The 16271-nt window shown below is 43.4% G+C and overlaps 1 non-coding gene across 1 annotated transcript; it reads right to left on the reverse strand.

Annotated features, from left to right (window-relative positions):
• Positions 1 to 1691: 1691 nt before the first annotated feature.
• On the reverse strand, positions 1692 to 1820 carry LOC138394946 (small nucleolar RNA SNORA2/SNORA34 family). Its single transcript, XR_011235454.1, has one exon. It is a non-coding gene; the product is annotated as a small nucleolar RNA SNORA2/SNORA34 family (small nucleolar RNA).
• Between the last annotated feature and the right edge of the window lie 14451 nt (positions 1821 to 16271).

The following is a 16271-nucleotide window of genomic DNA, read 5'->3' on the forward strand; positions in this document are numbered from 1 at the left end:
AATTTAAATTTTTAAATTTTATCATATTTCTTTTAGAGACAGGGTCTTGCTCTGTCCCCCAGGCTGGAGTTCAGTGGCACCTCATTAGAACCCGGGAGGTGATGTGAAACGTCCTAACAACTGCATAGCTGATAGCTCACTGCAACTTCGACCTGGCCTCAAGCAATCCTCCCGCCTCGGCCTCCCAGAGTGCTAGGCTTATAGGTACGAGCCACTGTGCCCAGCCTCCTCTTGTTTTCGGTGCTCAGATTGCCACTCTTTGGCCAGTGGATGTCCCTTTAAGCTGGCTCTTTGTTTTTTGTAGTGCTATATCTCCAATTAGCCTTTAAAAGCACTCTTGCTTTTTGACAGTAAGATGTTCTAGGCCCATTTTAAGGTTCTCTGCCTCAAACGTGGAATCTGCTACGCTTTGCAAGGAGCCTCGGCCCTGTATTATTCAAACATCCTATGAGAGACCAAAATCTGGGCCATAGGAATACAGATTTTTATGGTTTCACAAGAGTATTGAGGGCATTGTGGGACGACAGAACAAAAAAAATTACTGGCCAGGCACAGCGGCTCACGCCTGTAATCCTAGCACTGTGGGAGGCCGAGGAGGGAGGATCGCTTGAGGTCAGGAGTTTGAGAACAGCCTGAGCAAAGCGTAAGACCCCGTCTCTACTAAAAATAGAAAAAATTAGCTGGGTGTGGTGGCCTATGCCAGTAGTCCCAGCTACTCGGGAGGCTGAGGCAGGAGGATCACTTGAGCCCATGAGTGTGGGGTTGCTGTGAGCTAGGCTGACGCCACTGCACTCTACCCAGGGCGACGACAGAGGGAGGCTCTGTCTCAAAGAAACAAAAATTACATTTTATTTAAAAACAAAACTCATTAAAAAAAAAAAAACCCCAAAAACAAAGCTCATGAATTTATGCAGATATTTTAAACTTAATTATAATTTACTAAGCCCTTTCTTATAATAATATAAGTCTTTTATTTTCTCCTCTTTTCTGAGGTAGACTCTTTTCTCTGTAATAGAGAACATCTTTTTACTATATTTTATGTATTTTGCTTTAAAATATTGTAACAAGCCATGAGTTTAATAATGTTACCTAAGCTTTGGAAGCTTTAATTTTCTAAAACAAAATTATTCAAGAATATTATAAAAAGAGTACCCATAATCCCTTAGTTGTTGTACTATTTCACTTTTTTTTTTTTGAGACAGAGCCTCACTCTGTCACCCTGGGTAGAGTACAGTGGTGTCATCATAGCTCACTGCAACCTCCAACTCCTGGGCTCAAGCGATCCTCTTGCCTCAGCCTCCCGAGTCGCTGGGACTACAGGCACATGCCACTGTGCCCAGCTAATTTTTCTATTTTTAGTAGAGACGGGGTCTCGCTCTTGCTCCAGGTGGTCTCGAACATCTGAGCTCAAGTGATCCTCCCGCCTCGGCCTCCCAGCGTGCTAGGATTACAGGCGTGAGCCACTGCACCCGGCCTACTGTTTCACTTTAACAGCTTTATTGAGGTAAAATTGACATATAATAAGCTGCTTGTTTCAAGTGTATGATTTGGTCAACTCTGACATATATTAATAGATATGATGTGAAACCATTACCACAAGGAACATGAGGAACATCGGCATTATCCCCCAAAAGTTTGTTCAGACCCTTTTATTTTTTTGTATTTGTTTTTATTGTTAATTTTTTTCACTCAGATGCTTCTTTCTAATGAATTGACCACTCTATTTCCGAGATGGCCAACAGACTATAGAAACAGAATTCTTTAGGTTCCTGCTTGAAACCACCAATTTCAGCAAACTGCTGGCCTTGATCCAGGGCCAAAGGTCAGACCGTGTTAAATCCCTTCCTCTCACCTATTTCCTCCCCAGCCTCCCACCCCCTTCCCCAGGCAACCACTGATCTGCTTCCTCCTGCTATAGATTGCATTTTCTAGAATTTTGTATAAATGGCATCGTACAGTATGTCCTCTCTTTTTGTCTTGCTACTTTCATTCAAGAATTATTTTGAGATTCATCCAAGTTGTTATGTACATCAATAGTCTATTCCTTTTTATTGATGGGTAGTATTCCATTGCAAGGATATAGCAGAATTTGTTTATCTGCTTACCTGTTGATATGGGTGGTTTCCAAGTTTTGGGTGTTACAAACAAGACTGCTGAGAACATTCATGTGCAAGACATTGTGTGGACATATGATTTCATTTATCTTAGTTAAATACCTAGGAGCAGAATGGCTGAATTTTATGGTATTTATATTTTTCACTTTTTAAGAAGCCACCACACTGTTTTCCAAACTGTTTTAAGCATTTTGCATTTTCACCAGGGGAAGGTGAGAATTCTAGTTGTTCTACATCCTAACAATTGGGATGGTCAGTCTTCCTAATTTCAGATGTTATAACAGGTGTGTGTTGGTATCTCATGATTTAATTTGCATTTCCCTAATGACTAATAAGCATCCTTTCATGTGCTTATTGCCATCCATACTTTTTTTTTTTTTTTTTTTTTTTTTTTTTGGTGAAGTGTCATTGTTTGGTAGAATTCACCAGTTAAACCATCTGGGCCTGGAGTTTTCTTTGTGGGAAGAGTTTCAAACTTTCCAATTTCTTTAATAAATATAGGGCTATTGAGGTTATCTATTTTTTCCTAGAATGAGCTTTGGTAATTAATGTTTTCCAGAGAATTTGTCTGTTTTCTCTAAGTTGTTGAGTTTATTGGTGTAAGTTGTTCATAATATCCCCTTATTTATACATCTGTGGAGTCTTTGCTGACATTGTCTCTTTCGTTCTTCATATTCATTATTTGTGTCATTTTTCTTTTGTTGTGATTAGTCTTGACTGAAGGTTTATTAAGTTTGTTGATCTCCAAGAACCTGCTTTTTTAGGCCGGGCACGGTGGCCCACGCCTGTAATCCTAGCACTCAGGGAGGCCGAGGTGCGAGGATCACTTGAGGTCAGGAGTTTGAGACCAGTCTCGGCAAGAACGAGACTCCATTTCTACTAAAAATAGAAAGAAATTAGCCAGGCAACTAACACAGAAAAATTAGCCAGGCGTGGTGGTGCATGCCTGTAGTCCCAGCTACTGGGGAGGCTGAGGCAGGAGGATCACTTGAGCCCAGGAGTTGGAGGTTGCTGTGAGCTAGGCTGATGCCACGGCACTCTAGCCCGGGCGACAGAGTGAGACTCTGTCTCAAAACAAAACAAAAAAACAAAGAAACAAAAAAAACCTTGAGGTCAGGAGTTTGAGACCAAAAACCTCCTTTTGGTTTCATTTATTTTTCTCTATTAATTTCCCCACTGATCTTTAGTATTTCTATTCTTCTACTTGCTTGGGGTTTTGTTACCTCTTCTTTTCCTGGTTTCTTAAACTTGAAGCTAAGATAAATTGATTTGAGAACTTTGTTGTTTGCTTGCTTGCTTGCTTGCTTTCTTTCTTTCTTTCTTTTTTTTTTTTTTTTTTTGAGACAGACTCTCGCTTTGTTCCCTGGGCTAGAGTGAGTGCCGTGGCGTCAGCCTAGCTCACAGCAACCTCCAACTCCTGGGCTTAAGCGATCCTACTGCCTCAGCCTCCCGAGTAGCTGGGACTACAGGCATGTGCCACCATGCCCGGATAATTTTTCTATATATATATTTTAGCTGCCCATATAATTTCTTTCTATTTTTAGTAGAGACGGGGTCTTGCTCTTGCTCAGGCTGGTCTCGAACTCCTGACCTCAAGCAATCCTCCCGTCTCAGCCTCCCAGAGTGCTAGGATTACAGGCGTGAGCCACTGCGCCTGGCCTCCATAACATTTTCTTTGTTTTTATAATTTTATTTATATATTTTTTGAAACAGAGACTCGCTCTGTTGCCCAGGCTAGAGGGCCATGGCGTCAGCCTAGCTCACAGCAACCTCAAACTCTTGGGCTCAAGCAATCCTTCTGCCTCAGGCTCTCAAGTAGCTGGGACTACAGGCATGTGCCACCATGCCCAGCTAATTTTTTTTCTATATACATATATATATATATACACACATATATATGTGTGTGTGTGTGTGTGTGTGTGTATATATATATATACATTTAGCTGTCCAGATAATTTCTTCCTATTTTTTTAGTAGAGACGGGGGTCTCGCTCTTGCTCAGGGTGGTCTCGAACTCCTGACCTCCAGTGATCCTCCCGCCTCGGCCTCCCAGAGTGCTAGGATTACAGGTGTGAGCCACTGCGCCCAGCCTTGTTGTTTTCTAACATAGCATTTAGTGCTATAAATTTCTTCCTAAATACTGTTTAGTGGCATCCCACATCTTCTGATATGCTGTGCTTTATTATATTTTATTTTTTTTTAAAGACATGGTCTTGCTTTGTCACCCAGGCTAGAGTGCAGTGGTGTCATCATAGCTCACTTCAACCTCAAATTCCTGACCTCAAGCGATGATCCTCCTGCCTTAGCCTCCCAAGTAGGTGAGGCTACAGGTGAGAACAATCACACCTGGGTAATTTTTCTACTTTTTGTAGAGATAGGGTCTCACTCTTGCTCAGGCTGGTCTTGAATTTCTGGCCTCCAACAATCCTACTGCCTCGGCCTCCCAAAATGCTAGGATTACAGGTGTGAGCCACCTCACCTGGCCTCTAATTTCCTTTTTAATTTATTCTTTGATCCATTGAGAAGTGCATTATTTAATTTTCAAATATTTAGGGGCATTTTCTAAGGATCTTTCTGTTATTTGTTTCTTGTTTAATTCCATGTGGTCATTTTGTATGACTTGAATTCTTTTGAATTTATTGAGATGTGTTTCATGGCCCAGAATATGGTCTGTCTTAGTAAATGTACAGTGTGCACTTGGTACAATTATTTATTGCAATCACCTCTTAATGGTCCTACCTCTCAATACCATCACAATGGCAATTAAATTTCAACATGTTTTGGAGGGGACATTCAAACCATAGCAATTGGTGAACAAATATCTGTTCAAATTTCTGCTTTCAATTCTTTTGGATACATATTAACAGGAGTGACATTGCTGGCTTATGTGGTAGTTTATGTTTATGTTTTTGAAAAACTGCCAAAATGTTTTGCACAGTGGCCTGCACCATTTTACATTTCCACCAGCAGTACAGAAGAGTTCCAATTTCTCCATATTCTCACCAACATTTGTCATTTTCCTTTTTTTCCAAAACATATGGCCATCATAATAGATGTGCAGTGGTATCCCATGGTGGTTTTGATTTGCATTTCCCTGATTTTTAATAATATTGAGCATCTTTTCATGTGCTTATTCGCTATTTGTATGTGTTTTTGGGAGAAATGTCTATTCAAGTCCTTTGCCCATTTTCAAATTGGATCATTTGTTTTGTTTTTTATAGTTGAGTTGTGAGCGTTGGTGGTTTTTTTTTTTTTTTTTTTTCAAGACAGAGTCTCACTCTGTTGCCCAGGCTAGAGTGCCGTGGCATCAGCCTAGCTCACAGCAACCTTAAACTCCTGGGCTTAAGCAATCCTTCTGCCTCAGCCTCCTGAGTAGCTGGGACTACAGGCATGTGCCATCATGCCTAGCTACTGTTTTCTATATTTAGTAGAGACGGGGTTTTGCTCTGGCTCAGGCTGATCTTGAACTCCTGAGCTCAAGTGATCCTCCCGCCTCAGCCTCCCAGAGTGCTAGGATTACAGGCGTGAGCCACCACACCTGGCCCATGAGTTTTCTTTATATATTCTGGATATTAAGCCCTTGTTATAATTTGCAAATATTTTATCCCATCCTGTAGATTGTCCTTTTGCTTTTTGATAGTGTCCTTTGACGAACAAAAGTTCTTAATTTTGATGAACTCTAATTTATTTATTTATTTTTTGTTGCCTGTGCTTTTGGTATCATAACCATTAAATGATTGCCAAATTCAATGTCATGAATTTCCACAATGTTTTCTTCAAAATTTTTATAGTTTTACCTTTTAAGTTTAGGTCTTTGATCCATTTGGAGTTAATTTTTATATATCGTGTAAGGTAAGGCTCCAACCTTATGTCTAATTTTAGTTATTTTTGTGTTCTTTTTTCTTTGCCAGTCTAGCTAAAAGTTTGTCAATTTTGTCGATATTTTCAAAGAGCCATTTTTTTTGTCATTAGTTTTCTATATATTTTGCCTCCATTTTTTTGCAAAATATTATTGCTGGGTATAGAATTTTAGGTTGGCAGTTCTAAAGATGTCGATCTACTGTCCTCATTATTTCTGATGAGAAAACTGTTGTCATCCTTATTTTTGTTCCCATATACCTAATGTGTCTTTTTTCTTTGGCCAATTTTAAGATTTTTCTCTTTATCACTGATTTTAAGCAATTTGATTATGATGTGTCTTGATGTAATTTTTTTCATGTTTTGTGCACTTAAGACTTGTTGAGTTTCTTGGATCTGTAGGTTTACTGTTTGCATCCAATTTGTGAAAAATTTTTAGCTCTTATTTTTTCCATGTTTTGGTTTCCTTTTCTCTCTCCTCTCCCCACTTTTGGTGACCCCAGGTGAACATATACTGGTTGCTGGGGGTTATCCCACAGTTTGCTGATGCTCTGTTCATTTCTTTTTAAACAGCTTGTCTTATGTAATTAATATTGTGGTAAAATATATATAAGATAAAATTTGACATTATAACCATTTTAAGTATACACCTTGATGGCATTAATTACAGTTACAATTGTATGCAATCATCACTGCGCTCCATTTCCAAAACATTTCATCACCCCAAATAGAAACTCTGTAGCCATTAAGCAACAATTCCCCATTCCTTCCTCCACCCAGTCCCTGATAACCTCCAATCTCCTTTCTGTCTTTATGTATTTGCCTGTTCTAGATAGTTTATGTAAGTGGAATCATACAATATTTGTTCTTTTGTGTCTGGTCTGTTCACTTTTACGCAGTCTTTTTTCTCTGTGTTTCATTTTGAATAATTTCTATGGCTACACCTTCAAGTTCACTAACCTTTTCTTCTCGGTGGCTACTCTGCCATTAATCCCATCTTGTGTATTTTTCTTCTCAGTCGTTGTGGTTTTCATCTCTAGAAGTTTGATTTGGACCTTTGTTATCTTCCACATTTCTACTTAATAAATTCAATCCTTTTTTTTTTTTTTTTTTTTTTTTTTTTTTTTTTTGTTGAGACAGAGTCTCACTTTGTTGCCCAGGCTAGAGTGAGTGCCGTGGCGTCAGCTTAGCTCACAGCAACCTCAAACTCCTGGGCTTAAGCGATCCTACTGCCTCAGCCTCCCGAGTAGCTGGGACTACAGGCATGCGCCACTATGCCCGGCTAATTTTTTTTTCTAAATAGATTTTTAGGTGTCCATATAATGTCTTTCTATTTTTAGTAGAGACGGAGTCTCGCTCAGGCTGGTCTCGAACTCCTGACCTTGAGCAATCCACCCGCCTCGGCCTCCCAGAGTGCTAGGATTACAGGCGTGAGCCACCGCGCCCGGCCAAATTCAATCCTTAACATACTCAATTCCATATGTTCCTGAATATATGGAATATAGTTTTATGACAGGTATTTTAATATCCTTGTCTACCAAGTCTATCATCAGTGTCATTTCTGAGTCAGGTTCAGTTGATTAAGTTTTCTTCTCATTATAAGTTGTATTTTCCTCTTCCTTCTCATGCCTGGTAATTTTAAATTGGATGCCAGACCTTGTGACTTTTACCTTGTTGGATGCTGGCTATTTTTGTTTTCTTATGAATATTTTTGAGTGCTGTTTTGGGATTCAGTTAAGTTATTGAAAAGTTTGTTCTATTTAGGTCTTGCTTTCAAACTTTCTTAAGTGGAACCAGGGCTGTTTTGTCTAAGGTTAATTCTCCCTCCTACCGAGAAATGACCGCCTTCACACTTTAACCAATGTGCTTTGAATTTGGAGATTTTCCACTCTGGCTATTGAAAGCATGTACTATGTTTGGCCTGTGTGGGCAATGGGCACTGTACCCTCCAATCCTTCCAGGCGGTTCTCTCCCTGGCCTCGGGAAGTTTCTTCATATGCGTATGCTGATTAATAAATTACTCAACTGAATACTCAGGGAGGGTCCTCTACAAGCCTCCAGAATTCCCTCAAAGTGCAGCTCTCTCCTTTCTGGTGCCCTGTGAACTCTAGCCATTTTGGCTTTCTGAACTTCCAGCCCTGTTTATTCAACCTGGAGAGGCTGCTGGGCTCCTTCTTGGTCTCCCCTCTCTGTGTTGCAGCCTGAAAACTTTCTCCAGTCAGTGAGCTGGGGCAACTGCAGGGCTCACTTCATTCATATCTTGTCTTTCAGTGATCGCTGTTCTTCTTCATTGCATCATGTCTAGGGTCTTGAGTGCTCCTGTTTCAGGATGGAGGGCCAGTGTGTCCTGTGACCCCATTTTTTTTTTTTTTCTTTTTTGGAGACAGAGTGTTGCTTTGTTGCCCGGGCTAGAGTGAGTGCCGTGGCGTCAGCCTAGCTCACAGCAACCTCAAACTCCTGGGCTTAAGCAATCCTACTGCCTCAGCCTCCCGAGTAGCTGGGACTACAGGCATGCGCCACCGTGCCCGGCTAATTTTTTCTATATATATTTTAGTTGGCCAGATAATTTCTTTCTATTTTTAGTAGAGACGGGGTCTCGCTCTTGCTCAGGCTGGTCTTGAACTCCTGACCTTGAGCGATCCACCCGCCTCGGCCTCCCAGAGTGCTAGGATTACAGGCGTGAGCCACCGCGCCTGGCCCCATTTTTTTTTTTTGAGACAGAATCATGCTCTGTTGCCCGGGCTAGAGTGCCATGGGGTCAGCCTAGCTCACAGCAACCTCAAACTCCTGGGCTCAAGCAATCCTCCTGCCTCAGCCTCCCAAGTAGCTGGGACTACTGGTATGGGCCACCACGCCTAGCTAATTTTTTCTATTTTTAGTTGTCCAGCTAATTTCTTTCTATTTTTAGTAGAGATGGGGTCTCACTCTTGCTGAGGCTGGTCTCGAACTCCTGAGCTCAAGTGATCCTCTCACCTCTGCCTTCCAGAGTCGTGAGCCACCATGCCAAGCCATCCGTGACCCCCGTCTTGATAGAAGATGACACCTACAACCTTAACTCTGTCCTTTCACCTATCTACCATTTCATCTTAAACTTTAGAAGAACTAGTGTGGTTTTCTAATCATCAGGTTGCATACATATGGGGTGCATGTGTGTGTGCGTGGGGTGGGGTATTGATTATGAATTTTATTTTTAGCCTAAATGCCTTAGAATAAGATTTACAGCATACAGGTCTATAGGTTTGTTACTTGAAAAGAAAAATTCTAGTCTTCCCCTAAGTGGACACCAGGAAATTGAAGGAACAAGGCACCAAATATTTCAAATATTTTACTTGAGATATTAAGTGCCCAAATTAGTAAAGCAATAAAATAGAGAACAGTGATTAAAACTAAGGTATAAACTTTTGGAGGTATATTTAAGTCATCTTTTACCTCTTTATTTCCATGGGAAGGTAGATACATGTGTGCGTATATATGTACGTGTATACTGCTGTTTATCTTTTCTTAGACATTTTTGGTGTTTATATTTAATGTTTTAGTGACCATTAGATAAATACTGATGCAAATTTCTAAAAGTTAAACAACATTGTCAGAAAATCCAATTGTAATAATATTAAATAAAATTAAGTATCAGAAATATGTCAAATAGTACATTTTAAAAACTATATAAAGGCTGGGTCAAGGGGGCAGAAATAAGGAGTTAGTGTTTAATGTGTGTAGGGTATCAGTTTGGGATGATGGAAAAGTTCTGGAAATGGATAGTGGTAATGGCTGCCCAACAATGTGAATGTACCTAATGCCACTGAGTGTACAATCAAAAAAGGTTAAAATGGTAACTTGGTTTTTTTTTTTTTTTTGAGATGGAGTATCACTCTGTCACCTGGGCTAAAGTGTTGTGGCATCAGCCTAGCTCACAGCAACCTCAAACTCTTGGGCTCAGGTGATCCTCCTGTCTCAGCCTCCCAAGTAGCTGGGACTACAGGCACGTGCCACCATGCCTGGCCAAGTTTTTCTATTTTTAGTAGAGACAGGGTCTCACTCTTGCTCAGGCTGGAAAATGGTAACTTTTATATTATGTACATTTTACCACACACACAAAAAACTATACCAAGAAAGTTTAGGTGAAACAATTTATGTAGGTCCATAGGATGTTTTTATTCTTATCTGAGTTCCTCAAGAGTCAATTCATAAAGATACCACCAACATACTTGGATTATCATACATTTTAGTTGCCAACCCATGCTTGTATTTTACTTGTATATTCTCTAATGTCAATTTGGTTGGGGGTATACCTTAGAGTTAAAAAAAAAAAATTAGCATTCATATTTCAGCCCAGGCAACACAGTGGCATGGTCTCTAGGAAAAAAAAAAAAAAGGCAGAGAAAAGTGAGATAGTTATGACCATGGGGACTGTGGCTGAAGCTATCTTCCAGAGATGAATATCTACAAGAATAGCTACAAGAATCTCTTCCATCGCATAGGCTCCTTTAGAACCTTACCACTTCCTCATAAAGAGATGGAGTCTGAGTCCTTTCCCCCTGAGTTCTGGGTAGGCTGCAACCAACTGTGCAGAAGTGACACCACTTGACTTTCAATCTTAGGTCATAACATACAATCTGATTTCTGGCTGGAATACTTAAAACTTGTTCTCTCTCTCTCTCTTTTTTTTTTTCCCTGGGACAGGGTCTTGCTCTGTTGCTCAGGCTAGAGTGCTGTGGTGTCAGCCTTGCTCACAGCAACCTCAAACTCCTGGGCTCAAGTGATCCTCCTGCATCAGCCTTCAGAGTAGCTGGGACTACAGGTATGCACCCACCATGCCTGGCTGATTTTTTTCTATTTTTAGTTGTCCAGTTAATTTCTTTCTATTTTTAGTAGAGATGGGGGTCTCGCTCTTGCTGAGGCTGGTCTTGAACTCCTGACCTCCTGCTAGGATTACCAGCTAATATTTTATTTTTCATAGAGACGGGGTCTTGCAGTGTTGTCCAGACTGGTCTCCAACTCCTGGGCTCAAGCAGTCCTTCCACCTCAGCCTCCCAAAGTGCTGGAATTATGGGTGTGAGCCACTGTACCAGTGGAATACTTTTTCTTGAGGAATTCTGCCACAATGTAAACACATCAATAGCCCTGTGGTCACCATGTTGTAAGGAAGCACAAACTAGCCCAGATGGAAAGACCCTGAAGCTATTTGGAGAGTGAAGCGTAGCCCCAGCTGCTCTACTTCAGCTGTCATGTGTTTGTATAAGATACTTGAGCCAGAACCACCCAGCAGAGCCCTTCCTGAATTCTGACCCACACAACTAAGAGAGAGAACAAAATCATTGTTTTTGCTGTGAGTCAATAAATTTTGAGCTGATTTATGCAGCAGTAACAACCAGAACAGACATAGTAACTAGAACAGGCACTGAACACTATCTTAACTTTGGTGCAAACATCAAAATCTTTTCATGAATTAAATATGTCATGCTGCACTCCCAGTGTTGCATACATAGTAACTGCACCATTACAGGCTGGGCGCGGTGGCTCACTCCTGTAATCCTAGCACTCTGGGAGGCCGAGACGGGAGGATTGCTTGAGGTCAGGAGTTCAAGACCAGCCAGAGCAAGAGTGAGACCCCATCTTTACTAAATATAGAAAAAATTACCCAAGTGTGGTGGTGCACGCCTATAGTCCCAGCTACTCAGGAGGCTGAGGCAGGAGGATTGCTTGAGCCCAGGAGTTTGAGGTTCTGTGAGCTAGGTTGACACCATGGCACTCTAGCCCGGGCAACCAGAGCAAGACAATGTCTCAAAAAAAAAAAAAAGAAAGAAAGAAAATTAAAAATAAAATAGTAAAAAAAGCAACTATACTATTACAACAGAGGAGAAATAAAAATTACTACAGATAAGTGAAACATTAATGATTACATAAAAAATATTTAGTATCCTCAAATAAGGAGGTCTTCAAGCTGAGAAATGTTATATTGCCTGTTCTATTATAGCATATATTTATTATCTTTTATAACCAAACAAAACCCTTAAAAGTCATGTTTTTTAATAAAATTTTGAGCCTTTACCTTGCTACCTTGGAGGCTCATGGCTGCAGCTATGACTTCCAGATAAGATTTTAAAGCAACTCAAAAAGATGCCCCCCTCCCAATCTGACCTCAGCCTTGGAGGAGAACTTGCTGATAACGGCTGCTTTGGGGATCTTTCCCTCCTTCTATTTCATCTCAGTTTAGCTCAACTCCAATAAGATTGTCTTTTGCCATAAATATATCATTATTAAAACATAAATATTAGCAATTCATAAATCAGCCTAATGTACAGTTATACTTTATTGGGGTCTTGCAAAGCCATTTTAATTTTGAATATTGAGATCCATGGATTATCCTAGAAACGGTAAAAGTATTTTAGCCAGGTGTGGTGGGTGCCTGTAGTCCCAGCTACTCAGGAGGCTGAGGCGGGAGGATCACTTGAGCCCAGGAGAGTTTGAGCTTACAGTGAGCTATGATTGTGCCACCGCAGTCCAGCCTGGGTGACAGAGTGAGAACCTATCTCTAAAAAAAAAAAAAAAAACAACAACAAAGAAAACCTCAAAAAACAAAACTCCCCCTGATAGAGTCAGAAGGTTAGCTTATACAGTTGGGGTCCAGCTGAGGACTTTTTTGATGGGGGGTGGTGAATTCAACATCACGCTGCTGTCCCTCTGCCATTTCTGAATGCTTAATTTCAAATACTTTCATGCATCTCCACTCTTGAGAGCAGGGCTGTTGACCTGAGGCCCTGGGACGGTTCACAGATAAAATCAGTAAGTTCATAAACTTGAATGAGAATAAAATTATGCCTGCATTTTAATTAACCTCTAACTGAAAAATTACATTTCTTTCATGTAAGGAGAAACCGCGGCAGTGTCAGCAGCAGCTGTCACTTTGCCACCAGTAGAAATCAGGGATCCTTTCACAGCACGTCTAGGTTGCTGCAGAAACTCTGAAGTATCATTTATACTCATCATCCTTCGAAATTATAGTAGTTATGAGAGCTGCTGTTAGGGTGTGTTATTTAAAGTGTTAATAAAGAAGCATGCGTGTACATTACCATATCACAAATTTTAAAAAATATTTTGATTTCTTTTTGATTGTATTTAATATTTGGGCTGAATTTCAGTATAATTGGTTTCCTTCACAAGTCTACGCATTTTATTTCATGCATTTTAAATATTATTCAGAGTAGCGTATTATAGACTTCCCCAGACTGCTGGGGGCCTGAGGCACAAAAGAGATTAGAAACCCCCGATCCTAGAGCTTTCTGGGGGAGAGGCGGGCAGTGCAAAAGCCTCCTACCGACAGGATGGCAGATGCATCTTTTTAAAGTTTTATTTATTTATTTTTATTATTTAATTTATTTCTGAAACATAGTCTCACGCTGTCTCCCCAGGCTAGAGTGCAGTGGCGTCATCATAGCTCGCAGCAACCTCAAACTCCTGGGCTCAAGCAATCCTCCTGCCTCAGCCTCCCGAGTAGCTGGGACTACAGGCACACGCCACCATACCTGGCTAATTTTTTCTATTTTTAGTAGAGATGGGGTCTCACTCTTGCTCAGGCTGGTCTCGAACTCCTGAGCTCAAGAGGTCCTCCTGCCTTGGCCTCCCAGTGTGCTAGGAGTAGCTGTGAGCCACCGAGCCCGGCCTGTTTTTCTTTTTAAAGGATTTTGGGAGAATGATTGAAATTAATTACTCAAAATTTGCATTGATGCATCATTTTGCTGTCACTTAATACTAGGCATATAAGAGCCCCTGTAGGTCCGAGGAAATTTATTTCTTCTACCCACAAGGAGCTCGAACTTGCCTAGCCTAGAAGTACCACCAGAGGCTAAGGTAAGCTCAGGGAGGACAGAAACCTCCATGGAGCAGATGGGCAAAACCTCTCCTGGTCTTCATTTTCTGTAAGAATATAGGCTGTGGGAGTGGGGCCTCCCAATCCAAAAAAAAAAAAAAAAAAACAACAACAAAAAAAAAACCCACACAAAAAAGAAAAGGAAGTATAAAAGAAATACCCACCAGTGGAAACTGTTTATTTCAATCATCCCTGATACGCCAATTCCATTTCTGAAGGAACTTGCTGCCTTCAGAGCCAGAAAATGCCTGATTCTGTTTTGATGGGGCAGGGACAGGAGTGGCCCTCCCCCCTCCTCCAGCAGACGTACCTTGATCCCGTGGGAATGAGCTACCTGGAGCAAGCTTAGCCTCACATTGGGAGGCAGGATGTAGACATTTTTCCCACTTCTTGGTCTGGCTGGAGGACCACCGAGGCAGGATCCATGCAGTCAGTCCTGGGCGCTCTCCCAGGGAGACCCTGCACCCTTGGTTCAGCTTGGAGCATTCTGAGACCAGGGCACCCTTGGTCAAGCTCAGTGGGCCCACCACAGCCTCAGCCTGGACCTGCCTCTGGGGCCAGCACCCCGATTCCTGCCCAGAAAGCACAGCAGTGGTAGCGCCCGAGCTCTTCGCCTTGCCCCTCTGTGGCTCACGTAGGGAGACGCCCAACCCCATCTCTTCCCTGAGGGACAAGCCGGGAGCTCTGACAGCCAGGTGTGCACGGCTGTGATGCTGGGCTAGAAAGAGGACACCAGACCCTGGGAGTCCCTTGCTGGAGACAGCAGGATGTCTCTTCCCCTCTTCTAGGCTCAGTGATTAGATTCCGTGTTCTCTGCAGCCCCTCTTGGTGGAGCTATCCAAGTGGGTCCTGCAGGGACAACCTCTCCACCAAGTGGCATCCCCAGAGCCACCCTTCCCCACCCCACCCCACCCCCAGCCTCTCTACCAATGAACTTTCCTCCATTGGTGTCCTCCTCTTCTTCCTCCTCCTCCTCTTCCTCTGCTACCCTGGCCCACCCCTCGCTCCTTGCCCAGACTTATCGCAGCCACCCTGGCCCTCTGGCCCCCCTTCTCGCCCCCACCCCATGGCCTCCCACTTCTAACTGGCACTGGCTCCCTGGCGCCTTCCATTTCAAACCAAACCACCTGCCCCAGCATTCAAGGCTCTTACCACCTTGCTGCCCCTTGTACCTCATACCCCCCACCAGCGCCATCGCAGTCAGCAAGGACACCTGCAGTCCCAGCCCTCCGCCCAGCCCTCTGTCGCTGGGTGTGCTTGGCTGCCCATCCAGTTACCCCACGGGCCTGGCCTGGCACAGAGTGGGCGTCTGAAATGCTTATTGAGGAGCAAATGAAACCACCCTCAAAATGCCACTGCCATTTGTACAATTGCTGTGGTTTCCCCAGGGCCCCCTACATCTGGGCTTTTTGGAAGCACCGTGTTGAGTGACATGCCTACGGCTCTTGCCCTGGTGGCCACACTGTGGGGAGAGCTCCCTCTTCACTGACCTACTGCTGTGGCGCCTTCCTGCCACTTCCCTAGGGAGAACCCCAGGGGTCACCTGGTCCCCTTCTCCTGACATTCTCCCCTGAAGTCACTGTAACCTGGGAACGTTGCAGGTACGGTGCCTGACCGCTGCCCCTAGGGTGGGCACAGACCCACTCCCAAGGCCTCATACTCCGGGCCCCCCACTCAGTGAGGGCAACAGCCATCTGTCCCTTTTGTCTCCTTCTGTGCCCAGATTCCGTTTTGAGCACTCAGCAGGTAGTGTCCTCTAAAGTGGCCACTGTATCATAAGGGACGGACAAAAGGGCCCGAAGGTTGGCACACTGTGTTCAAATCACAAGTTCGCCCTCGAGGCCACCTCTGAGCCCTTCCACAGGGCGCATCCCCTGAGTGGCGAGGATGAAATGTCGGGCTTGGAGGCGGTGCCATCTGAACCGATGCAGCAAAACAGAGCTCCTGTCCTCTGCCCAGCCCACGCCTCACCCCAGAGGCCCTTCTGCTCCTGTTGGAGTGGGATGGGGGCTTGCTGTTGGCCTGGCATAGACCCCACACCACCGGGGCAAGGGGCAGAGGGGCTCCTGCCACAACTGAATGGAGGTGCTGGAGCCAAGGAAGCAGGATGTTCTCCTGAGCAGCAGGAGGTGCCGCTCCATCACTTCCTGGTAAGTTTGTAGTCGGGACAGTAGCTGGAGCAGTAAGGCCCTGGGAGGCACCTCAGGGTGCTAGTGCCCCCTTTTATGGGGAAGGGGGCTATGGGTGCCTCTGTTGTAGTCCCGAGAGGTTTAGCTGTCTGGGAATCTGCAACATACATCCCTGGACCATGCCCTGAAAGGGCACTCCTGGGCAGGGGGACAGTGGGTCTGTGGCTCTAGGGTGGGGGGCAGAGTTGGACTGGGGGAGGGGGGAGGTGGGCTTCGGCTCAGCAGGAACAAGATCGTTCTCAG

This window comes from Eulemur rufifrons, chromosome 14 (genome assembly GCF_041146395.1).
Source record: "Eulemur rufifrons isolate Redbay chromosome 14, OSU_ERuf_1, whole genome shotgun sequence".
Lineage (NCBI taxonomy): Eukaryota > Metazoa > Chordata > Mammalia > Primates > Lemuridae > Eulemur > Eulemur rufifrons.